Genomic DNA, 22,741 nt, shown 5'->3' with positions numbered 1-22,741 from the left:
CATGCTCTAAGCGCTTAAAAAAGATCGCTAAACCTGTCACCATTGGTACTATACAGCCTAAATTCATTTTGTCTGTTACTTTAATTTGTTCTTTGTCATCCTACTCGGTTATGGCTTTTGTGGATTCAGGTGCTGCCCTGAATCTGATGGATTTGTCGTTTGCCAGGCGCTGTGGTTTTGTCCTGGAGCCTTTGGAATTCGCTATTCCACTGAGGGGAATTGATGCTACACCATTGGCTGAGAATAAGCCGCAATATTGGACTCAAGTGACCATGTGCATGACTCCTGTACATCATGAGGTGATTCGCTTTCTTGTGCTGCATAATTTGCATGATGTTGTCGTTTTGGGTCTGCCATGGCTGCAGGCCCATAATCCAGTTCTGGATTGGAAAGCTATGTCTGTGTCAAGTTGGGGTTGCCAGGGGATTCATGGCGATGCTCCTTTGGTGTCAATTGCTTCTTCCACTCCTTCTGAGGTCCCTGAGTTTTTGTCGGACTACCAGGATGTATTTGATGAGCCCAGATCCGGTGCCCTGCCTCCTCATAGGGATTGTGATTGTGCTATAAATTTGATTCCTGGTAGTAAGTTCCCTAAGGGACGACTTTTTAATTTGTCTGTGCCAGAACATGCCGCGATGCGGAGTTATATAAAGGAGTCTTTGGAGAAGGGACATATTCGTCCATCCTCCTCCCCTCTTGGTGCAGGATTCTTTTTTGTGGCCAAGAAGGATGGTTCGCTAAGACCTTGTATAGATTATCGTCTTCTAAATAAAATCACGGTCAAATTTCAGTATCCTTTGCCATTATTGTCTCATCTGTTTGCCCGGATTAAGGGGTCCAGTTGGTTCACCAAGATAGATCTTCGTGGTGCGTATAACCTTGTGCGTATTAAGCAGGGGGACGAATGGAAAACAGCATTTAATACGCCCGAAGGCCATTTTGAGTACTTGGTGATGCCTTTTGGACTATTTAATGCTCCTTCTGTGTTTCAGTCCTTCATGCATGACATCTTCCGAGAATATCTGGATAAATTTATGATTGTGTATCTGGATGACATTTTGGTCTTTTCTGATGATTGGGAGTCCCACGTGAAGCAGGTCAGGATGGTATTTCAGGTCCTGCGTGCTAATGCCTTATTTGTGAAGGGCTCAAAATGTCTCTTCGGAGTACAGAAGGTTTCCTTTTTGGGTTTTATTTTTTCTCCTTCTACTATTGAGATGGACCCAGTCAAGGTCCAGGCTATTCATGACTGGACTCAGCCTACATCCGTTAAGAGTCTTCAGAAGTTCTTGGGTTTTGCTAATTTTTACCGTCGCTTCATCGCTAATTTTTCTGGCGTGGTTAAGCCCTTGACGGATTTGACCAAGAAGGGTTCTGATGTTACTAATTGGTCTCCTGCGGCCGTGGAAGCCTTTCGGGAGCTGAAGCGCCAGTTCTCTTCAGCTCCAGTCTTATGTCAGCCTGATATCTCTCTTCCTTTTCAGGTCGAGGTTGATGCTTCTGAGATTGGAGCAGGGGCTGTTTTGTCGCAGAAAAGCTCTGATTGCTCTGTGATGAAGCCTTGTGCCTTCTTTTCAAGAAAGTTTTCGCCTGCCGAGCGGAATTATGATGTTGGTAATCGGGAGTTGTTGGCTATGAAGTGGGCATTTGAGGAGTGGCGACATTGGCTCGAGGGAGCTAAGCATCGTGTGGTGGTCTTGACTGATCACAAAAATCTGATTTATCTCGAGTCTGCCAAGCGGCTGAATCCTAGACAGGCTCGTTGGTCGTTGTTTTTCTCCCGTTTCGATTTCGTGGTCTCGTATCTGCCTTGTTCGAAGAACGTGAAGACTGATGCTCTTTCTAGGAGTTTTGTGCCTGACTCTCTGGGAGTTTCAGAGCCGGCTGGTATCCTCAGAGAGGGAGTGATTTTGTCTGCCAGTTCCCCAGATTTGCGACGAGTGCTGCAGAAATTTCAGGCGGATAGACCTGACCGTTGCCCACCAGAGAGACTGTTTGTCCCTGATAGATGGACCAGCAGAGTTATTTCCGAGGTTCATTCTTCGGTGTTGGCAGGTCATCCTGGGATTTTTGGTACCAGAGATTTGGTGGCTAGGTTCTTCTGGTGGCCTTCCTTGTCGCGGGATGTGCGTTCCTTTGTGCAGTCCTGTGGGATTTGTGCTCGGGCTAAGCCTTGCTGTTCTCGTGCCAGCGGTTTGCTTTTGCCTTTGCCTGTCCCGAAGAGGCCTTGGACGCACATTTCCATGGATTTTATTTCGGATCTTCCAGTATCTCAGAGAATGTCTGTCATCTGGGTGGTGTGTGATCGTTTTTCCAAAATGGTCCATTTGGTGCCCTTGCCTAAGTTGCCTTCCTCCTCCGATTTGGTTCCTTTATTTTTTCAGAATGTGGTTCGCTTGCACAGCATCCCTGAAAATATTGTGTCGGACAGAGGATCCCAGTTTGTGTCCAGATTTTGGCGGATCTTTTGTGCTAAGATGGGCATTGATTTGTCTTTTTCGTCGGCTTTCCATCCTCAGACGAATGGTCAAACCGAGCGAACTAATCAGACCTTGGAAACGTATTTGAGATGTTTTGTTTCTGCTGATCAGGATGATTGGGTGACTTTTTTGCCATTGGCCGAATTTGCCCTTAATAATCGGGCTAGTTCTGCTACTTTGGTTTCGCCTTTTTTCTGCAATTTTGGTTTTCATCCTCGTTTTTCCTCGGGGCAGGTTGAGCCTTCTGACTGTCCTGGGGTGGATTCTGTGGTGGATAGGTTGCAGCAGATTTGGAACCATGTGGTGGACAATTTGAAGTTGTCACAGGAGAAAGCTCAGCGCTTTGCCAACCGCCATCGAGGTGTGGGTCCCCGACTTCGTGTTGGGGATTTGGTATGGCTGTCTTCTCGGTATGTGCCTATGAAGGTCTCCTCTCCTAAATTCAAGCCTCGCTTCATCGGTCCTTATAAGATTTTGGAAATCCTTAACCCGGTGTCTTTTCGTTTGGACCTCCCAGCATCGTTTGCCATTCATAATGTGTTCCATAGGTCTTTGTTGCGGAGGTATGTGGTGCCTGTGGTTCCTTCTGTTGAGCCCCCTGCTCCGGTGCTGGTTGAGGGCGAGTTGGAGTACGTGGTGGAGAAGATCTTGGATTCTCGTATTTCTAGACGGAGGCTTCAGTATTTGGTTAAGTGGAAGGGCTATGGTCAGGAGGATAATTCCTGGGTTGTCGCCTCTGATGTTCATGCGGCCGATTTGGTTCGTGCCTTCCATGTGGCTCATCCTGATCGCCCTGGGGGTCTTGATGAGGGTTCGGTGACCCCTCCTCAAGGGGGGGTACTGTTGTGAACTCTATTTTTGGGCCCCCTCTGGTGGTCACAAGTGGTACTGTGTGAGTGCTGTCTTTGGGCTCCCTCTGGTGGCTCTTTGTGTCATTCTGCAGGTCTGAGGCTGGATCAGCTGTCTCGTTATCCGTTAGCTGGTTTCCTATTTAGCTCTCCTGGACTATCAGTTGTTGCCTGCTGTCAATGTCTTCAATGCTATTTTGGAGCTCTCCTGCATGCCTTCGTTATCAGTCTCTTCAAGAGAAGCTAAGTTTTTCTTTGTTCATTTTTTGATCATCAGTGGTCATATGTTTCTTGGTTTATTTTTGTTTCTTGTTCAGCTTGCTAATATGTGATTTCCTTGCTTGCTGGTAGCTCTAGGGGGCTGAGTTTCTCCCCTCACACCGTTAGTTGGTGTGGGGGTTCTTGTATTCTCAGCGTGGATATTTTGCATAGGGTTTTTTACTGACCGCACAGTTCCCTATCTGTCTTCTGCTATCTAGTATTAGTGGGCCTCATTTGCTGAATCTGTTTTCATTTCTACGTTTGTATTTTCCCCTTACCTCACCGTTATTATTTGTTGGGGGCTTCCTATATCTTTGAGGTGATTTCTCTGAGGCAAGCGAGGTCTTACTTTCCCTCTAGGAGTAGATAGTTTCTCAGGCTGCGTCGAGACATCCAGGATTTTAGGCACGTTCACCCGCTACCTTTAGTGTGTTTGGTTAGGATCAGGTTTGCGGTCAGTCCAGTTACCACCTCCCTAGAGCTCGTGTCTATGTTCATTAACTTAGCTAGTCCGTTTTGCGATCCTCAGCCACTAGGATCATAACCGTTCTCCACTTTCCATCAAGGAAAAGCCTTCGCTATAAATCATTATGGTCCATTAGTCACCATGGCTTTCATAATAAACAGAAACCATGAGGATGTGAGGTGTGAATGGAGCCTAAGAGTTGATGTTGATTGATAGAATCCTGTTGCTCAAAGTAAAATAAAGTTCTTAAAACAGATTTGTCAACAGATTTCACAACAAAAACGGTTTAAACGAATAAAAAGATCTCTCGTACCTGAATAGGCTGGTGTACTTACTTTGAAAATCCATGTCAAAATGGATGTATAAACCTGCTTTGTATATTCAGTCTCTGTCCAAATAGTGTGATAGACATCTGTGGCTTGAAATGAGCAGAGTGAGATCTCAGCAGCAGCAGTGAGGAGGGACACTGAGGAGATCAAGCTAGGTGGGCGAGAGAGAGGTTTTAAACAGTCGCAAAAATATTATGGTCTAAGATATCTATTTAATAATGTATGTAGATTGTATTTTGTAATCTGCAGTCCACTTTAAAAAATATTAAAAGGTTGTCCATCCAAAAAAGACATACCGTAAATGACTCTGAAATGGTAAGCTATATAAATGACTAATATGGAGGGTCTTACAGTCATATGAAAAAGTTTGGGCACCCCTATTAATCTTAAGCTTAATGTTTTATAAAAATGTTTTTTTTTGCAACAGCTATTTCAGTTTCATATATCTAATAACTGTTGGACACAGTAATGTTTCTGCCTTGAAATGAGGTTTATTGTACTAACAAAAAATGTGCAATCTGCATTCAAACAAAATTTGACAGGTGCATAAGTATGGGCACCCTTATCATTTTCTTGTTTTAAATACTCCTACCTACTTTTTACTGACTTACTAAAGCACTTTTTTTGGTTTTGTAACCTCATTGAGCTTTGAACTTCATAGCTAGGTGTATGCAATCATGAGATAAGCTACTTAAAGTGGCCACTTGCAAGTTGTTCTCCTGTTTGAATCTCCTCCGAAGAGTGGCATCATGGGCTCCTCAAAACAACTGTCAAATGATCTGAAAACAAAGATTATTCAACATAGTTGTTCAGGAAAAGGATACAAAAAGCTGTCTCAGAGATTTAACCTGTCAATTTCCACTGTGAGGAACATAGTAAGGAAATGGAAGAACACAGGTACAGTTCTTGTTAAGGCCAGAAGTGGCAGGCCAAGAAAAACATCAGAAAGGCAGAGAAGAAGAATGGCGAGATCAGTCAAGGACAATCCTCAGACCACCTCCAGAGATCTGCAGCATCAACTTGCTGCAGATGGTGTCACTGTGCATCGGTCAACTATACAACGCACTTTGCACAAGGAGAAGCTGTATGGGAGAGTGATGCGAAAGAAGCCATTTCTGCAAGCATGCCAAAAACAGAGTCGGCTGAGGTATGCAAAAGCACATTTGGAGAAGCCAATTTCTTTTTGGAAGAAGGTCCTGTGGACTCATGAAACCAAGATTGAGTTGTTTGGTAATACAAAAAGGTGTTATGCATGGCGGCAAAAAAACACAGTGCGTTGTATAGTTGACCGATGCACAGTGACACCATCTGCAGCAAGTTGATGCTGCAGCTCTCTGGAGGTGGTCTGAGGATTGTCCTTGACTGATCTCACCATTCTTCTTCTCTGCCTTTCTGATGTTTTTCTTGGCCTGCCACTTCTGGCCTTAACAAGAACTGTACCTGTGTTCTTCCATTTCCTTACTATGTTCTTCACAGTGGAAATTGACAGGTTAAATCTCTGAGACAGCTTTTTGTATCCTTCCCCTGAACAACTATGTTGAATAATCTTTGTTTTCAGATCATTTGACAGTTGTTTTGAGGAGCCCATGATGCCACTCTTCAGAGGAGATTCAAACAGGAGAACAACTTGCAAGTGGCCACTTTAAGTAGCTTTTCTCATGATTGCATACACCTAGCTATGAAGTTCAAAACTCAATGAGGTTACAAAACCAAAAAAAGTGCTTTAGTAAGTCAGTAAAAAGTAGGTAGGAGTATATAAAACAAGAAAATGATAAGGGTGCCCATACTTATGCACCTGTCAAATTTTGTTTGAATGCAGATTGCACATTTTCTGTTAGTACAATAAACCTCATTTCAAGGCAGAAACATTACTGTGTCCAACAGTTATTAGATATATGAAACTGAAATAGCTGTTGCAAAATAAACCATTTTTATAAAACATTAAGCTTAAGATTAATAGGGGTGCCCAAACTTTTTCATATGACTGTATATACAGAATCTCATGGAGCATGAGAGGGAGAAGTGACATTTTGACTTCATTTTGAAACTCATCCTTCAGGCATATTCATGAGTCGTTAAGTCAGATCTATTGTTCTTCTAAATAAATGGGTTCCCAGCTTCAGCTTTGAGTTTTACTGGCTGTGATGAAGGCCAAATTATTAGGCATGAGGTCACCTATTACTCTTCTCTTTCTTGTTGTTGCCATCACTTGACAGTGGGCTCCAGCTTATATCTTAAAGTTTAATCGCCTTGTCCAACTCAGGAGAGACATTGCTTTTCCCACGTGTCTCATGTTCCCCTCTCTTCTTGGTTTGCCTTGTTTGAAAGGCCATATTCATCGGATATCTGATCACACCCTTCAACGAGATCCTTCTTAACCACTTTGTGGCTAGTTTTCAAAATACCGTAACTTTTTTGCTTTACCCATCAAAGTAAGAAGATACAGCATTTAAGCTGCAGACTGAGACTATTTCCTATATTACAGAACTTCCCAACAACTTCAGCAACAGAAGCCGGTGGAGACTCCACTCCTTCCACTGCTCCTGGGTCTGTTTCTATGTAGATATATCTGATCATTGGCTAAGTCTGGCTAAAGGGGATATCGATTTTACAAAGCCCATTTTCATATGCTCTTTAGACCTCATTCAAACGTATGTGTTTAAACACGTGCACAAAAAAATGGCACTGATGTCATCAGTGTTTTGGATCAATGTGTCATCAGTGTACGGTCCGTGTGTCCGTTTTTACCATCAATTTGTCACCCGTTTGTCCGTTTTTACCATCAGTGTGTCACCAGTTTTTTCACGGATGGATAAATAAATGGAAGCATTTCTGCTATCCTTTGCCATGTTAAATACGGACAGAACAATGATGCCATACGTGTGTTACATGTGTTTTTCATGGATCCATACACTTGTATTGGCTCTTTTCATCCGTGATACCGTAAAAAAATGGACATGTGAGCAGCACCATATATTATGGGTATGTATTCTATGGGTGAAAAAAAACAAACAAATACAACTCGTAAGTTGTAATGAGACATTAAGTAAATTTTCAGGTAATAAGTCTTTTTTTTCAGGAGCTTCATAATTTGACCAGGTTGAATTGCAGTATCTCTCATGGTGGAGAAAATTGAACAATTACTCCGTTTTACCTACAGTTTACAACTGGTCACTTAGGGTCCTAGTAAGCAGACACTGTTATCTGTTTAAGGACTCGTTCACACCACCGTGGGAAAATACAGGCAGGACTTAGACCAATGTTATTCATTGGGGGCAGTACATATGAGCGAATCTGCTTGTGAGAAAATGGCAGCATGCACTAGTTTCTTCAATAAATTGGATGACACCCAGCCATTCAAGTCTATGGATGAGCAAAAAAAATTATTAGATGACCTACGGAACCATAGTATAGAATCCGATTTTTGTTGATACATTGCAATTTTCTAATGTAGTAAACTTTAAAATGACTAATAGTTGTTGCTGTAAAAAAAACGGATTGGTCATCCAGAAAATTGTTCCACTTTTCTGGATGAGACTGTGTTTTATACAGTCATGTGAACCCAACCTACCCTAATTTCAAAAGACCCTTCTCTTGCCTGCTGATAAACATATAACAAAACAAGGGGTAAGGAGACAGATAGTTTTTTGTAGGCAAGCATATGGATTTCAGCTGAATGGGACAGTTTCAGAAACTTCTGCAACAAATCTGCCACATGTAAGCATAGTCTTACAGTACTGCTAGCTTATGTGGCAGAGTTCTCCTACAAAAGCTTGTGAGCGGCTGCAAATTCTGCACACATTGGGAACAGCAAAATTTCAGGGTATCGTTACTGAGCTGAAAAACAGTTTGTAAATCAAAGGTCTTTAAGCAGGCTCGAGAGCAAATAGTATTTCATCATTTTAGCACTGTGCCAGAGACCTTCATACTTTCAGAGAAAAAGTCTTCAAAATACAAAGTTTTCAAAATACTGTACGTATTGTACAAAAAAAAGGGAGTCCTGAGCCATGGATGCAGGGAGCCAGTAGTGGAAGAAATAGGATGCAGAACTGCTGAGCGAGTAGAGAGACTTCCTGATCAGGACTGTGGCGTTCAGGCTGAATTGTGGCGACATAGGATGGAACAGTGTGTCTGCAAAGCCCTGGAGTAGACTACAGAGCAAGGATACGGTGAGAGAGAAAATGCTTCATGCTGTAGATGAAATGACCATGTCTATAGTCCTGGCCAGCACACACCACCGGCTATCCACAGCCTGCACGGGCGAGAGGCCCTCATAGAACAAGTACACCCACCCAGGACCCAAACTTTCATGTAGTGTGCTGGGGCATTAAAGGAAATGAGTGCCTCACCTACGGTACACTTGGCATAGCAGACAGGATCGAGTCTTGCATCTGAGAGGCCAATGCAGTGCAAGGAAGACTCGAGGGATGAGAAAAATGTCAAGCAGTCTAAGATGGCGCCGAACAAGGACTGCACAGTGGCGGTGAGTGAAGCAAAACGGAAAGGCGGATCTGCTCATCTTGGGTGTAAAGAAAACAAAAAGATGCAAAGTGGTGTCCAGCCCTTTATCAGGTACACCTACATACGGGAGTGCTGTAAACAAAAGCGCAAGCCCACTGTGGAGATTGAGTGTTGTCATAGAGTGAGGTGGAACGAGAAGATCCGCCCAGTAAGGTGTGGCCAAAGGAAATGGGCAGGGACATTCGAGAAACGGGAGGATAGTGAGTCAGAGTGGATTCCACCCAGTGAAAGGCAGGGCCATGATGGGCCTCAGGAGGCGGAAGATAATATGCCATTTGTAAGTTGCACTGTAAGCTAGAACAGGAGCAAAGGAGGCGGAAGGATGCAACAAAGAATTGAGCTGTCCGGCTCTTTTGCAGAAGAGTCTGACAGTTATAGCAAGGGTCTGGAAGGAGCTGACTCCACCAAACAGTTGGGACCCGAGGATAGGGCGCTGCCGACATCTTCAGGGTTCCTAGGGACCTAAAAGAGAAGAGCAAGGGTTCGACGGCTTGCCAATGACCTAATGGTGGAGTGGTCAATGGAGGAGGGAAGGCGGTGCGGTGCCTGGTTTAAAGATGTGCTGATGGGTCCCCTGGCAGAGCGCTACCGAGACTTAGCATCCTGAGGTATATTCACTAGCTACAACTCCCAATCGGGGTCATGGGTTCAATCGGAACTTTGGAACTAATCACAATGTCTAAGTGGAGAGAAGAATGGTGAATATAGGATATCTGTCTTGAGGGCAGTATGACCTCATTGCGGGCACACGGGTCCGGTTCCTTAAAATGAATGGTCGCCACAGATGGTATGCGGTCTGTGTGATTTCAGATGAACGGGGCTTTGCTGGTCTGTGGTGGAGAGCAGAGAGAAACTGGGAGGGGGTAGTTTAGGTCAGTCATCCTGGAGCCTTAACCACAAAAAACTAGAGAATTCCTTCACAGGCTCATGGGTAGGTTGTCATCCAGGTCATTGAGGGAAGATTAGTTAATGTCCACACACTGGGAATCCTGCTAGTGCCAGGAGATGAACATGAACCAAGAGAGGTATTTGAGGAGGTTGAGATCAGCTTCAGGCGCTCAGGAGATGAAAAGGAAGGGATCCAACCGTGGTAAACGAAGCCGGATGCTGAGGTTTTCATGGTTGGTGCTTGCTGCACATTTATCCGGGACTCCTTACTGTTGGTCTCAGAAGACTGAAGATTTAGTTTGCCCTCCTGTTTATACCTCCCCCACTGGTTTAAAGACATTGGGGCTGTGAGAGGGTTCTACGTCCTTCGCCCATGGACTCTGCTCCAAAAGGACTGTTGTATTCTTGCTACAAGGACATCTGTCACCTAGTTTCCTGGTACTTACCTGCATGCAACCTCTGATCCTCACAAGTTTTCCTTTTCTACTCCCCTCTTATCTCCTCTTCCAGTGCATGCCCCCTACTCTGGAACTGTCTTCCCCAACAAACCAGAATCTCGCCTATCGTGGAAACCTTCAAAAGGAACCTAAAGACCTACCTCTTCCGACAAGCGCATAACCTGCAGTAACTCTCGTTCCACCATACAGCTGCATGACCAGCCTTACCCTCACTTACTGTTTCCCTACCCATCCGTTGTAGACTGAGAGACCTCATGGGCAGGGTCCTCTCTCCTCTTGTACCAGTCGGTGACTCGTTTTGTTCAAGATTATTGTACTTATTTTACTTGTTTCTCAGCAGCGTGAGATCACCTTGTCATTGGTTGATTCTTTTGTATATTGTATATGGAGGTGGCTGCTCCTAGTATGCACCTATTCACATTAGCTTGGAAGTGCCAGTCTTTTGTTGTTTTTTTTATTATGTATACCACTTTTCACATGTAAAGCACCATCGAATAAATGTCGCTATAATAAATAATAATAACTTCAGAGAAAGGATACGGTGTAAGAGAAAATGCTTTATGCCATAGACTACACATGTCAAACGCTGGCCCGCAGGCCAAATCAGGTCCTTATGGTGATTATATTTGGTCTGTGATGTCAGGGACTATGTGGGGCCCATTATACTGTATAGAGGACTATGTAGGGCCCATTATACTGCATGGCGCACTATGTGGGGCCCATTATTCTATATGGAAGACTATGTGAAGCCTAATATTCAGTATGGAGGACTATGTGGGACCCATTAGGCTAGGTTCCCATTGCGTTAGGGCAATCCGTTTAGCGCTAAGCGCTAGCGGATTGCGCTAACGCAATGTCTTTTTCGGGGTCGCGTTAAACGTCCCCGCTAGCGCAGATCCCCGATCTGCGAGAGCAGGGAACGGACCTCGGGCGCGCCGCGGACGCTGCATGCAGCGTCCGAGGCGCGCCACAAAAGAACGGCACATCGCTAGCGCGTGCCGAGAAAGGCACGCGCTAGCAATGCGCTTTAACATTGCTTGCAATCGGAGCGCTAACGGATGCGTTGCACGGCGATAATTTCGCCGTGCAACGCTGTCCGTTAGCGCTCTCACTAAAACACAATGGGAACCTAGCCTTATACTGTATGGAGAATTATGTGGGGTCATTATTCAGTATGCAGGACTACGTAGGGCCCATTATACTGCATGGAGGACTATGTGGGGCCCATTATACTGTATGGAGAACTATGTGGGGCCCATTATGCTGTGCGGAGGTCTGTGTGAGGATCACAGTTGTGGCATCATACTGTGATGGGTCACCATACTTTGCTGCCATCATATGGATGATACTGTGGAGGAATTCACTGTGGGGGTATCATACTGTGTTTGGAGGGCACTTTTGTTGGCATCATACTTTATTATCTGTATTATTTATTAATTCAAGGTTTTTTTATCCTTTGTTATTACATATTTAAATTAGGCAATTTAGCCATGTGCTTTTTACTGCTCTTACATAACATATTATATTATTCCAGTATGCCCCATTTGTGATTCTGTGCTAATTTTATTCTAAGATCTATTAATTAAAATATACTTTATTCGTGGGACAAGCCCTCTAAGTTTGTTTCCGTATGAAAAGTTTCATCAGTATATTTGATGATAAGGAAAAACTTCAATTGTAGACATTTTTTTAATAAACATCAAGGCTGGCTCGCGACTTTGTCATCCCTGCCGTAGACGAAAAGGCAATAAGGCTTTGTGCCTGCTATAACTTGCATATGACCTTTGCCAAGTTATCGTTCAGTAAAGACTTTATTTTTGAACAACAATCTCCTTTTTTGAACAGTGGAAACTAAGGTCCTGGCCAGCTCACACCACCGTCTATCCACAGCCTGCATGGGGATATGGCCCTCACAGCACGAGTCCACACACCCAGCCGGGACCCACATATTCATGGAGCCTTCTGTGGTGTAAAAGGAGAAGAGTGTCTCGCCTGAGGCTACCGCCCCGGGCTACAAAATAAAAGGACTTACTTAGAATTATCTTAAGATCTTAAGCAGTAAGACCATTTTAATTTTATTTAAAGGGGTTGACCGACCCATTTGTAGTTCACAAAGGGCCTGAGTGTGCTCTAAAAAAATGAACACATGCATACTCACATACCGGTCCTCCTCTGCACCTCTGTACACCTATCTGGCTCTGGGTATGCAGTGTTTAGGTGTCATATTGCATTACAAATGAGGCTATGGCAGGGATCTCATACTCGTCTGGGTACACGGGCCGAACATAGAAAAAGCTTGAATTTAATGGACCGCATTCTTTGCAGGATGAGATAACGTTTTCTGTGATACCATTTTTTTTTTCCTTATGACTTTTTTATCAATTTTTTGAACATTTTTGGTCCCTTTTCTATTTTTCTACTGCTGTTCATCAAATGGGTTATGGTCCACTTTTATAGCTTCGATCATTGCGATGATTCCAAACCATACTTTTTTGTTTAGTTTTTACATAAAACAGGATTATTAGTGGAAAAATAGTTTTTCTGTTATTTTTGCCATACTTTTTTTAGATTTTTTTTTCAATTTCTTTTCCATTTCTTTGTCTCACAATTGGCCCTATAAAGTAATATTATATAACAATTGTCCCCATCTTGTAACATTGACCCCATCGTATTATTATGTCACCCAAGTTAGCAAAAATAATGTTCCCCATCCTGGCCTCTTCCTGTAGTAATGTCCATCATTCCTTATTAATATCACCCATCCTATAATAATGGAGCGCCCCCAAACGCAGGGCCGCGGGGTACTCGGTACCGGGCCTCTCTGTCTCGGTCTTGGGGTTGTCACAGTGGCTAGACCCGGTCCGTGACCCTGCTAAGGGGCGTCCAATGAAAAGGTGTGATAATGGAGTGCGGTGCAAGGCGCGATGAATAACGAGGACACAGGGTTGCAGTCTCTTTACCTCTTTACTGAAGGCTTCAGGATCCGCAATCCAGAGCACTGCTAACAGGGCTGGCTGAGACCGGAGTTCCCTTTGCAGGTGGAAATCAGTGCCTACCTTCTAGTGCCTGGGTGTTGTAGTACTTCCCTGCTGAGCACCACGGGATAGTCCTCACAACTGTTGTGTCTGTTTCTGATATTTTTTCTTTCTCCGTCCCCCAGATGATATGGCTAGGACGCACCCGTATGACGGGGTAGGCCTGGAGTTATTCCGGGACCCTAGAGACGCCCCTCTCCCACAATTGCCTCCGTTGTCTGCTTAGGTGATTTAGGTGAGACAGCCAACCTAGAGTTAACTGTCCTGCCGCTGTTTGAAGTAATGCTTGGAGCCCAATACTTCCTCGGCGTTCCGGCCACCGACTACGCGCCTCAGTAGGATGTTGCCACGGTCTTAGGGCACGACTCCTACTGGTTCTATCCTCCTTTGTGCTGCGATCTCGTTTCTCACTTCTCCACAATAAACCTCGCTTCGTGTCCTTTCTTAAGATGCCGCCACAACGGGTGCAGGCGCGGCTCCGTAACGATCTGTCCTTTTCGCTAGGCCACTGTCAGGATCCCACCCCTGACAGAGACCCCCCTGGATCTTCCCAGGAACTCCCTCTCTCTCAGGATGTTGCCTGGATCCAACCCAGTCAGCTTCTGTCTAACTTCCTATCCAACCCCCAGTTTTACCAGATTGTGAGGAGTGGCCTAATACATAGAACACTTTGCTCCCCCTGGTGGCCAGAGTGTGAAGTGTAATGTGTAACTGTGATACCTGGTCAGGTGGACTCCTTAAGTGCAATCAGACGTGACATCACTCCCCTTAGTGGCAGAGCGACCAGGACTCTGGGGCGCTGCAATAATATCTCCCGTCCTGGCCCCATCCTATAATAATGTGCTCTATCCTGTAAAAATATCTGCCGTCCTGGCCACTCCCTGTAATAATGTCCATCATTCTTTATTAATATCACCCATCCTATAATAATGTCTCCTGTCCTGGCCCATCCTATAATAATGAGCCCAATCCTGTAAAAATGTCCACCGTGCTGCCTGTAATAATGTCCTCCATCCTGTAATAATGTTCCCCATCCTGACCCCCATATTGCAATGATGCCCCTTCCTATAATAATGTCCCCTTTCTTGTAGTAATGTCTACTGCTCTTCATGTACACATAAAAAATGAAAAAAACAAACAAACAGATTCTTCTCACCTGTCCTCACTTCCATAGTGAACACTGTCTTTTTCCTCCCACACAATGGGGGGGCGACACATGGCAACGTCAGCAGCTGACCTCTGACAGGCCGGTGTCTGGTATAGGTATTGTGAGGCAGGGAGCTGGTGGCTCTCTGCACTGTGATACATTTAAATTGAATGCGTTTCTGAGGATGTACCATCAGCTGAAAAAAAGTTCTGGTGTCAGTACCAGGTCACAATCGTCTGAGACTCCTGGGCTATGGCATTTCCAAAATCTCATCAGTTATTTATTGCAGTTTTTTTTTGTAGCAATAACCTTTATCTATAAAGCTTTTTCAATGTATATTTTGTTAATGAATTATTTGTGGGATTTCAGCACAGAGGATTGGTGCGTAACTCTTTTGCTTTGCAGCACTGGGTTCACATACTAAGGACATTGGCATGGAGTTTGTTTGCTTGCCCTGTGTCTGTGTGGGTGTTTTTGGTTTTCCTCCCACGCTCTAAAAAGCATATTGGAAGGGGATCTGTCACATGCCAGGCATGTCCGTTTAGTAAATTCTCTTATTCCTCTTCTTTTCTCATAACTGTACATTCATCTGTAATTCCTACCAAAAATGATGAATAAATTGAGTGTTACTGTCCCCCGTATTGGGTGTTTTCATACAGTCAGGCACTGTCTGTAGTGATTTGATAGTGTTAAACCATGTAGGAACCCCTCTCCACCTCCACCCAACTTTTAACACCACTTGTTAATTTATTTATACCTTTTCTATAGGAATAGGAATTGTGAGCTGATAGTAATAGCCTGGGAAGCTCCATAGGTATTATCCCCTTCCCAGGCTATAAACATCTGCTCCCAGCTGTCGGCTTTCCCTCTGCTGGTTAAGAAAATTACACGGGAGCCCACACCATTTTTTTCAGAAAAATAATCTTTTAATAATTACCGTAAATACATGTACAGTAAGCTGCACACACTGCACTAATTGTATTTGTCACAGACATTTGTATATCTACCTATTCTATGTGTATTTACTGTATGTGATCCATCTCTTCTATCCTGTCGACTCCTGCTATGATTTTACACTACACAGCTGCTGAATTGCTGGCTTTTCATCTATGTATCTATCTATGTAATATAAATATATATATATATATATATATATATATATATATATATATATATGTGTGTGTCACTGAACTCTATATATCTATGTATTCTATGTGTACATACCTATTTTATTCTAACCTTTCATTGTGTGATTTTACAGTATTAGGCATATGAATTGCTGGCTTTTCAACGGATCTAGAGGTATGGCTCTACATGAAGTAGTTATTTTTTCTTTGGGGACACTCAACTTTATTAGCACGCACAAAGAGACACAAGTTAGCTCCAAAAATGTATGAAAAAAACACGCCGAAACACAAATGCATCAAAACATGCTTTTTTGCACCAGCTTCCTTCCTGCCAAGAAATCAGGTTTTGCTGCAGAAAAAAAAGCAGCAAAAATGCCCAGTGTGAACATTCCCTTAGACACTGAAACAGCTTTGCCGGCACCTCTTGCCCCTGGGATGTTCCGCCCCATCCGCAGCTTCCCAGTATCCCGGTCCGTTTTCCCCTTAGGGAAAGAAAGTAAGGCAGGCTCCTCCACACCTTTCTCAGGCCGTTGTCCTCGGACTTTACAGAGTAAACCACTGGATTTAGTCACGGCCACCCTCAAGCTGCTCCCCTTTTCGGCAGTATCCACATGCCTTTCAGCCCTATGACCCTGAACTCCTGCGGCTATAATTCTTAGCTCCTTTAATCAACACTAGCTCCAACTCTACCTAAAACCAGGAAATACTTCCCTTTATATTTACCTGTGCCCCTCCCTAACTGGGGCCGTTCCTATCTACTACTTCCTGATTCTACTGTATCCTCCACTACACTTCCCAGTGCTAATTATACTAACGTCCTAACTTCTCGTACAGCAGCGCTACATTCACTTTAGTGCATTGTTTCCTTCCCCTACTGTGCTAGTTTTAGGCTATGTTCACACTGGCCATTTTTAGCGCTACCCCGGCAGAGGAAGGAGCCATGCACTGAATATGGATGTGCCTCAGCTGATCAGTGCTAAAGTCCGGTGAGGGCAGATGACAAGTCTCCTGACTGCTGTCAAGGTGTTGGTCTGACTTCAATACCAAGTGCTCTACTGTGCTAGGGTAAGTAAATAAAGTTATAATGACGCCTCTGCAGGAGAGCCATCACTGATACCAACACCTCAACTGACTTCTGCCCTTTATTTACTAGAGGTAGCACAGCAGGGGACTTGGTATTGAAGTCAGACTGACACCTTTGAAGCAGTCAAGAGAGTTGTCACCTCCCCTTGCCTGCCTGATTTTAGCCATGCACTGATCAGCTGAGACACTTCAGTACATTGTCTCCTTCCCCTGCCTTGGTGTCACTAGTAAATGAAGATGGAGTGACACCTCAGCAGTAGTCAGAAGAGGTATCAGCATTGCTCTCCTACAGAGATGTCAGTCCGATTTCATTTACTAGCACTATCATGGCAGGGAAAGGAGACAGTGCACTAATCAGTGCATCCCCATGCTTGAGCTGATGGGGGAGAGGCCCACCGTGGGATTCATCGATTTCCCAATGGGCCAGTCCGAGCCTGACTATGAACACCTGAAGATATCAGCTGCAGCTGCCTCGTAGCTGGGGGACGAGCTCCTCCAGGATAGTTGGCCAAGATGCTTGTCCAGCGTTGAAACGCATTTTGGATATAAAACCATTCAACTCATCTTGGCACTAATTATTCTTCATTACAGCAGCGCAGACGGATATCGCGTTATCGCCCAAATTGTTTAAGATTATATAGAAGCATGCGGAAATATATGTACTAGGATCACATTATTTTTAGATGTAGCTGAACAGTTGGCCCCTGGATTCGGTCTGACACTTTTTTGTGTATATAAGTATATATGTGGATGTATGTATATATGTACGTGTTGTGGCATAGCGACTGGTCATGTGATTGATGGATGGTATGTATCGCAGAGGTGGGGGGCCCTGTGATGGAAGCCTGGGTATGTTTTGCTCAAGCAGATCTACTGCTGAGGGATTTGTTTACATTGGAAAGGCTTCCGGTTGATTGTAGAGATGGGTGGGTTCAGTCACCTACAAACCCACCCAAAGAGGTGTGTCTGAACACGTAAGATGGTTTTGTGTGTAAGGACCTGTGGTGATGTCACGCTCACCTGACTAGCCATGTGACAGGTACCTGGGTGTGGCGACACCTATGTAACGAGGTGTGTGTAGCACATGGAGGGAGTGTGTGGGTGTGTGTCAGAGTGGACACACTTCCGTGTGTCCTAGCTGGACACTGCAGAGTGGCCTGTGTGTTGGACGGTTCCACGTGGGAACAGACATCCTGAACAGCACACAGGAACCATTTAGGCTGGAGAGCCTACGTGCTGGACATAGCACGGTCTGTGTGCCCACAGACGTGTGAGAGAGCGGAGCTCTATTATGGACATTGAGGAATCACCTGTCTGACGTAAGACTGTTTACCTGTTGTTCCTGTTGCAATGTGGTTTATGGAGCAATAAACCTGTGAACTTTTAAGGAAACGTGTCTCCTGAGTGTCATCCGCCGCACCTAAGCGAGTGTCCCCTAGACCTGTAGCGGGTGAAACGCTACAGTGTATACATGTCTATATGTGTATATACAGTATATGCTGGTGTGTGTGTGTATATATATATTATACATACAAGAGTGAAATATTAATAATCCAAGGTCATAAAAAATCATGAAGCATAAAAAAAGACCTTTCAAAACTTGCAATTTTTATTAGATATGTTTAAAATATAAAGTAAACTCAAAGTATACTTACAATATCTCATATCAAAGCTACAAATGTGCTCACAATTACATTGATATACAGGCGCTTCTCACAAAATTAGAATATCAAAACGTTAATTTATTTCAGATCTTCAATACAAAAAGTAAAACTCCTATATTTTATAAAGTCATTACAGAGTGATCTATTTCAAGTGTTTATTTATGTTAATGTCGATGATTACAGCCAATGAAAACCCAAAAGTCATTATCTCAGTAAATTAGGATAATTAACAAAAAACACCTGCAAAGGCTTCCTAAGCGTCTGAAAAGGTCCCTTAGTCTGTTTTAGTAGGCTCCACAACCATGGGGAAGACTGCTGACTTGACAGATGTCCAGAAGGCAGTAATGGACACACTCCAAAAGGAGGGTAAGCCACAAAAGGTCATTGCTAAAAAGCTGGCTGTTCACAGAGTGCTGTATCCAAGCATATTAATGGAAAGTTGAGTGGAAGGAAAAAGTGTGGTAGAAAAAGGTGCACATGCAACCGGGATAACCGCAACCTTGAAAGGATTGTTAAGAAAAGGCCATTCGAAAATTTGGGGGAGATTCACAAGGAGTGGACTGCTGCTGGAGTCATTGCTTCAAAAGCCATCACACATGGATGTATCCAGGACATGGGCTACAAGTGTCGCATTCCTTGTATCAAGCCACTCATGACCAATAGGCAACGCCAGAAGCGTCTTACCTGGGCCAAGGAGAAAAAGAACTGGACTGTTGCTCAGTGGCCCAAGGTGCTGTTTTCAGATGAAAGTAAATGTTGCATTTCATTTGGAAATCAAGGTCACACAGTCTGGAGGAAGAGTGGTGAAGAATACAATCCAAGCTGCTGGAGGTCTAGTGTGAAGTTTCCACAATCAGTGATGGTTTGGGAAGACATGCCTGTCCACACTGTCAAAAGTACCGATACCTGGATTAAAAACAACAGTATCACTGTGCTTGATTGGCAAGCAAACTTGCCTGACCTTAACCCTATAGATGGGATATTGTCAAGAGGAAGATGAGAGACACCAGACCCAACAATGCAGATGAGCTGAAGGCTGCTATCAAAGCAACCTGGGCTTCCATAACCCCTCAGCAGTGCCACAGGCTGATCACTTCATGTCACGCCACATTGATGCAGTAATTGATGCGAAAGGAGCCCCGGCCAAGTATTGAGTGCATTTCCTTAACATACGTTTCACTAGGCCAACATTTCGGATTTTAAAATAATTTTTCAAGCTGGTGTTATAAAGTATTCTTATTTACTGAGATAATGATTTCTGTATTTTCATTGGCTGTAAACCATTATCATCAACATTAACAGAAATAAACACTTGAAATAGATCACTCTGTTTGTAATGACTCTATATAATATGAGTTTCACTTTTTTGTATTGAAGAACTGAAATAAATTAACTTTTTGATGATATTCTAATTTTGTAAGAAGCAGCTGTATTAAGCACAGGCACTTTATTAATTTATCTGTTTATCATTAGTGATGAGCGAGTGTGCTCTTTGCTCGGGTTTTCCAGAGCGTGCTTGGGTGGTCTCTGAGTATTTCGGCGTGCTCGGGGATTTAGTTTATGTCGACGCAGCTGCATGATTTGCGGCTGCTAGATAGCTTCAATACATGTGGGGATTGCCTGTTTGTTAAGGAATTTATCATCATTGTTATATGTGATTATCAGTCTGACTATTGCATGATGGAATCAGAATATTCAGTTAAGGGTGTTTAACCCCTTTGCGACATTGGGCGTAATAGTCGCTGATGTCGAACTCCCCATTTGGTTCGGGCTCCGGTGCTGGGCCCGCACCTTTCCGGGCACGTCACCTGATATATATAGCTGACATTTGCTCCCAACAGCCGCGGTTGGAATCACGATCCACCCATGGCTGTTAACTAGTTAAATGCTGCTGTCAATCTCTGACAGCGGCATTTAACTTGTGCTTCTGGCAAGAATGCCAGAAATCCCACCCATCGATGACCCCGTCACATGATCATGGGTCACCGATGGGTTGCCATGACAACCAGAGGTCTCCAGCAGACCTCTATGGTTGTCATAGCCGGACTGCTGTGAGCGCCGCCCAGTGGTCGGCACTCATAGCAAGTGAGCATTTCTGTTACATTTCTGTCCAATCAGCTCTGCTACATACAGGCGATGATCAGATCGCCTGTATGTAGCAGAGCTGATTGGACAACTGCAGCTTCTAGTCTCTCATGGAGAGGACTGAAGCATGCAAAAAGTAAAAAAAAAAGTTTTTAAAAATATTTTAAACATTTAAAAAATATAAAAGTTCAAATCACCTCCCTTTCGCCCCATTCAAATAAAAAAAATCAAACATAAACATATTTGGTATCGCCGCATTCAGAATCGCCGATCTATCAATATAAAAAAAGAATTAACCTGATCACTAAACGGTGTAACGAGAAAAAAAGTAAAAACGCCAGAACTACGTTTTTTTGGTCGCCGCAACATTGCATTAAAATGCAATAATGGGCGATCAAAAGAACATATCTGCACCAAAATGGTATCAATAAAAACATCAGCTCAGTATGCAAAAAATAAGCCCGCACCTAACCCAAGATCATGAAAAATATTGACGCTATGGGTCGGAAAATTTGGAAAATGGCGCAATTTATATTTTTTTAACAAAATTTTGATATTTTTTTCACCACTTAAATAAAAAAGAACCTAGACATGTTTGGTGTCTATGAACTCGTAATGACCTGGAGAATAATAATGGCAGGTCAGTTTTAGCATTTAGTGAACATGGTAAAAAACAAACAAAAAACAACTGTGGGATTGAACTATTTTTTGCAAGTTCACTGCACTTGGAATTTTTCCCCTTTTTTTCAGTACACATGATAAAACCAATGGAGTCGTTCAAAAGTACAACTCGTCCAGCAAACAAACAAGCCCCAACATGGCCATTTTGACCAAAAAATAAAAAAGTTATGACTCTGGGAAGAAGGGGAGCAAAAAATGAAAATGCAAAATCAAAAATACCTCTGGTCGTTAAGGGGTTAAGGAGTATGAACACTGAATGGGCCCATGAGCACATTTGTAGCTTTGATAAGTGATAGAAGCCACTGGATCTGACTTATTTCTGGCCCTCGTGGTCTGGTTATATCCAGAGTGATTACAGACATTTTTTGATCTGAAGGTAGTTGGGTCTAAATCCTTAGTCGTGTTCGTTATGTAAAAAAAAAGTGTCTATATATGCAGAGTTTTGCTACTGTCAGTGGTGATGTATATGGTGTGTAATATATGCTGCCATCAATCGTAGCTGTGAGGAATTCATTGTTTATCCCCCTGGGCCAGCAAACAGTGATGCTGCTGTGATTGTTCTTGGACCCCAGAACGGGGATATAGGGGGTTTTCCGGGGACAGCGGTTGAGAAGAGGGAGCACCAATTGTCGTGATATTTAGGGTGTCAACATCCGCTGAAAGGTAGACCCAAAAATTAGGGCTTGTCAGGGTGTATAGTTCTGTTTTGTGTCTGTGCTTTTTGTGAGTTTACTCTATATTTTAAATATATATAATAAAAATTGCAAGTTTAAAAGGTCTTTTTTGTGTGTACATATGACCAGGGCCAGCTCCAGGTTTTTGAGGGCCCCGGGCGAAAGAGTCTAAGTGGGCCCCCCCTTTAACACATACCACGATTCATGATCGTGTAGCGCCCCCACTGCCGCAGGGCCGAGGGGTACCCGGTACCGGGCCTCTGAGTCTCTGCTCTGGGGTTGTCACGGTGGCTAGACCCGGTCCGTGACCCTGCTGAGGGGCGTACAATAATAGATGTGGATGGTGGTGGCGGTGTGGTGTAGTAAATAACGAGGACACCAGGTTGCAGTCTCTTTACCTCTTTACTGAAGGCTTCTGAGTCCTCAATCCGGAATACGGTTAACAGGGCTGCGCAAGTCCGGCCGGTCCGATGGCACCTCCAGAGTTCCCTTTGCAGGTAGAAATCTGTGCCTACCTTCCTGCGCTTGTGTTGTGGTCCTCCCCTGCTGTGCTTACGGGATAGTACCCCACAACTGTTGTGTCTGTTTCTCGTGTTCCCTCACAACTCGATTCTGATGTTGTCCCTCTACGTCCCCCTGATCTTACGGTTAGGACGCACCCGTATGACGGGAGGCTCGGAGCTCTTCCGGGACTCTTGCGTCGCCCCACTCCTGTTGTTACCCCCCTGTGTCTTCCTGGGTCTGGGTGAGACAGCCCGCCTGTAACTGACTGTCCTGCCGTAGGTTTGAAGTTTGGCTTGGAGCTCTATACTTACTCGGCGTTCCGGCCACCGGTTATGCGCCTCAATAGGATGTTGCCTCGTCTTACAGCACGACTCCTACTGGTATTCTCCTTGTTGCGTTGATCTCGTTTCTCACTCAGCACAATAAATCTCGCTTCTTATCCTTTCTTGGGGTACCGCCACTATATCGTGCAGGCGTGGTCCCGTAACGT

General features: G+C 44.0%; 1 protein-coding gene across 2 annotated transcripts in view; it reads left to right on the top strand.

The window, feature by feature from the left end:
• Positions 1-17,792: 17,792 nt before the first annotated feature.
• PHC1 (polyhomeotic homolog 1) overlaps positions 17,793-22,741 on the top strand; it is a 44,591-nt gene continuing 39,642 nt past the window's right edge. The window contains exon 1 of one of the 2 annotated variants that reach the window (XM_077258510.1): positions 17,793-17,962. The gene's annotated coding sequence lies outside the window, so the exon portion shown is untranslated. The remainder of the gene's footprint in view (positions 17,963-22,741) is intronic. The other variant, XM_077258501.1, reaches the window with a different exon arrangement.

Source organism: Ranitomeya variabilis, chromosome 4 (genome assembly GCF_051348905.1).
Source record: "Ranitomeya variabilis isolate aRanVar5 chromosome 4, aRanVar5.hap1, whole genome shotgun sequence".
Taxonomy (NCBI): Eukaryota; Metazoa; Chordata; class Amphibia; order Anura; family Dendrobatidae; genus Ranitomeya; species Ranitomeya variabilis.
This window is presented reverse-complemented; position numbering and strand designations above follow the sequence as displayed.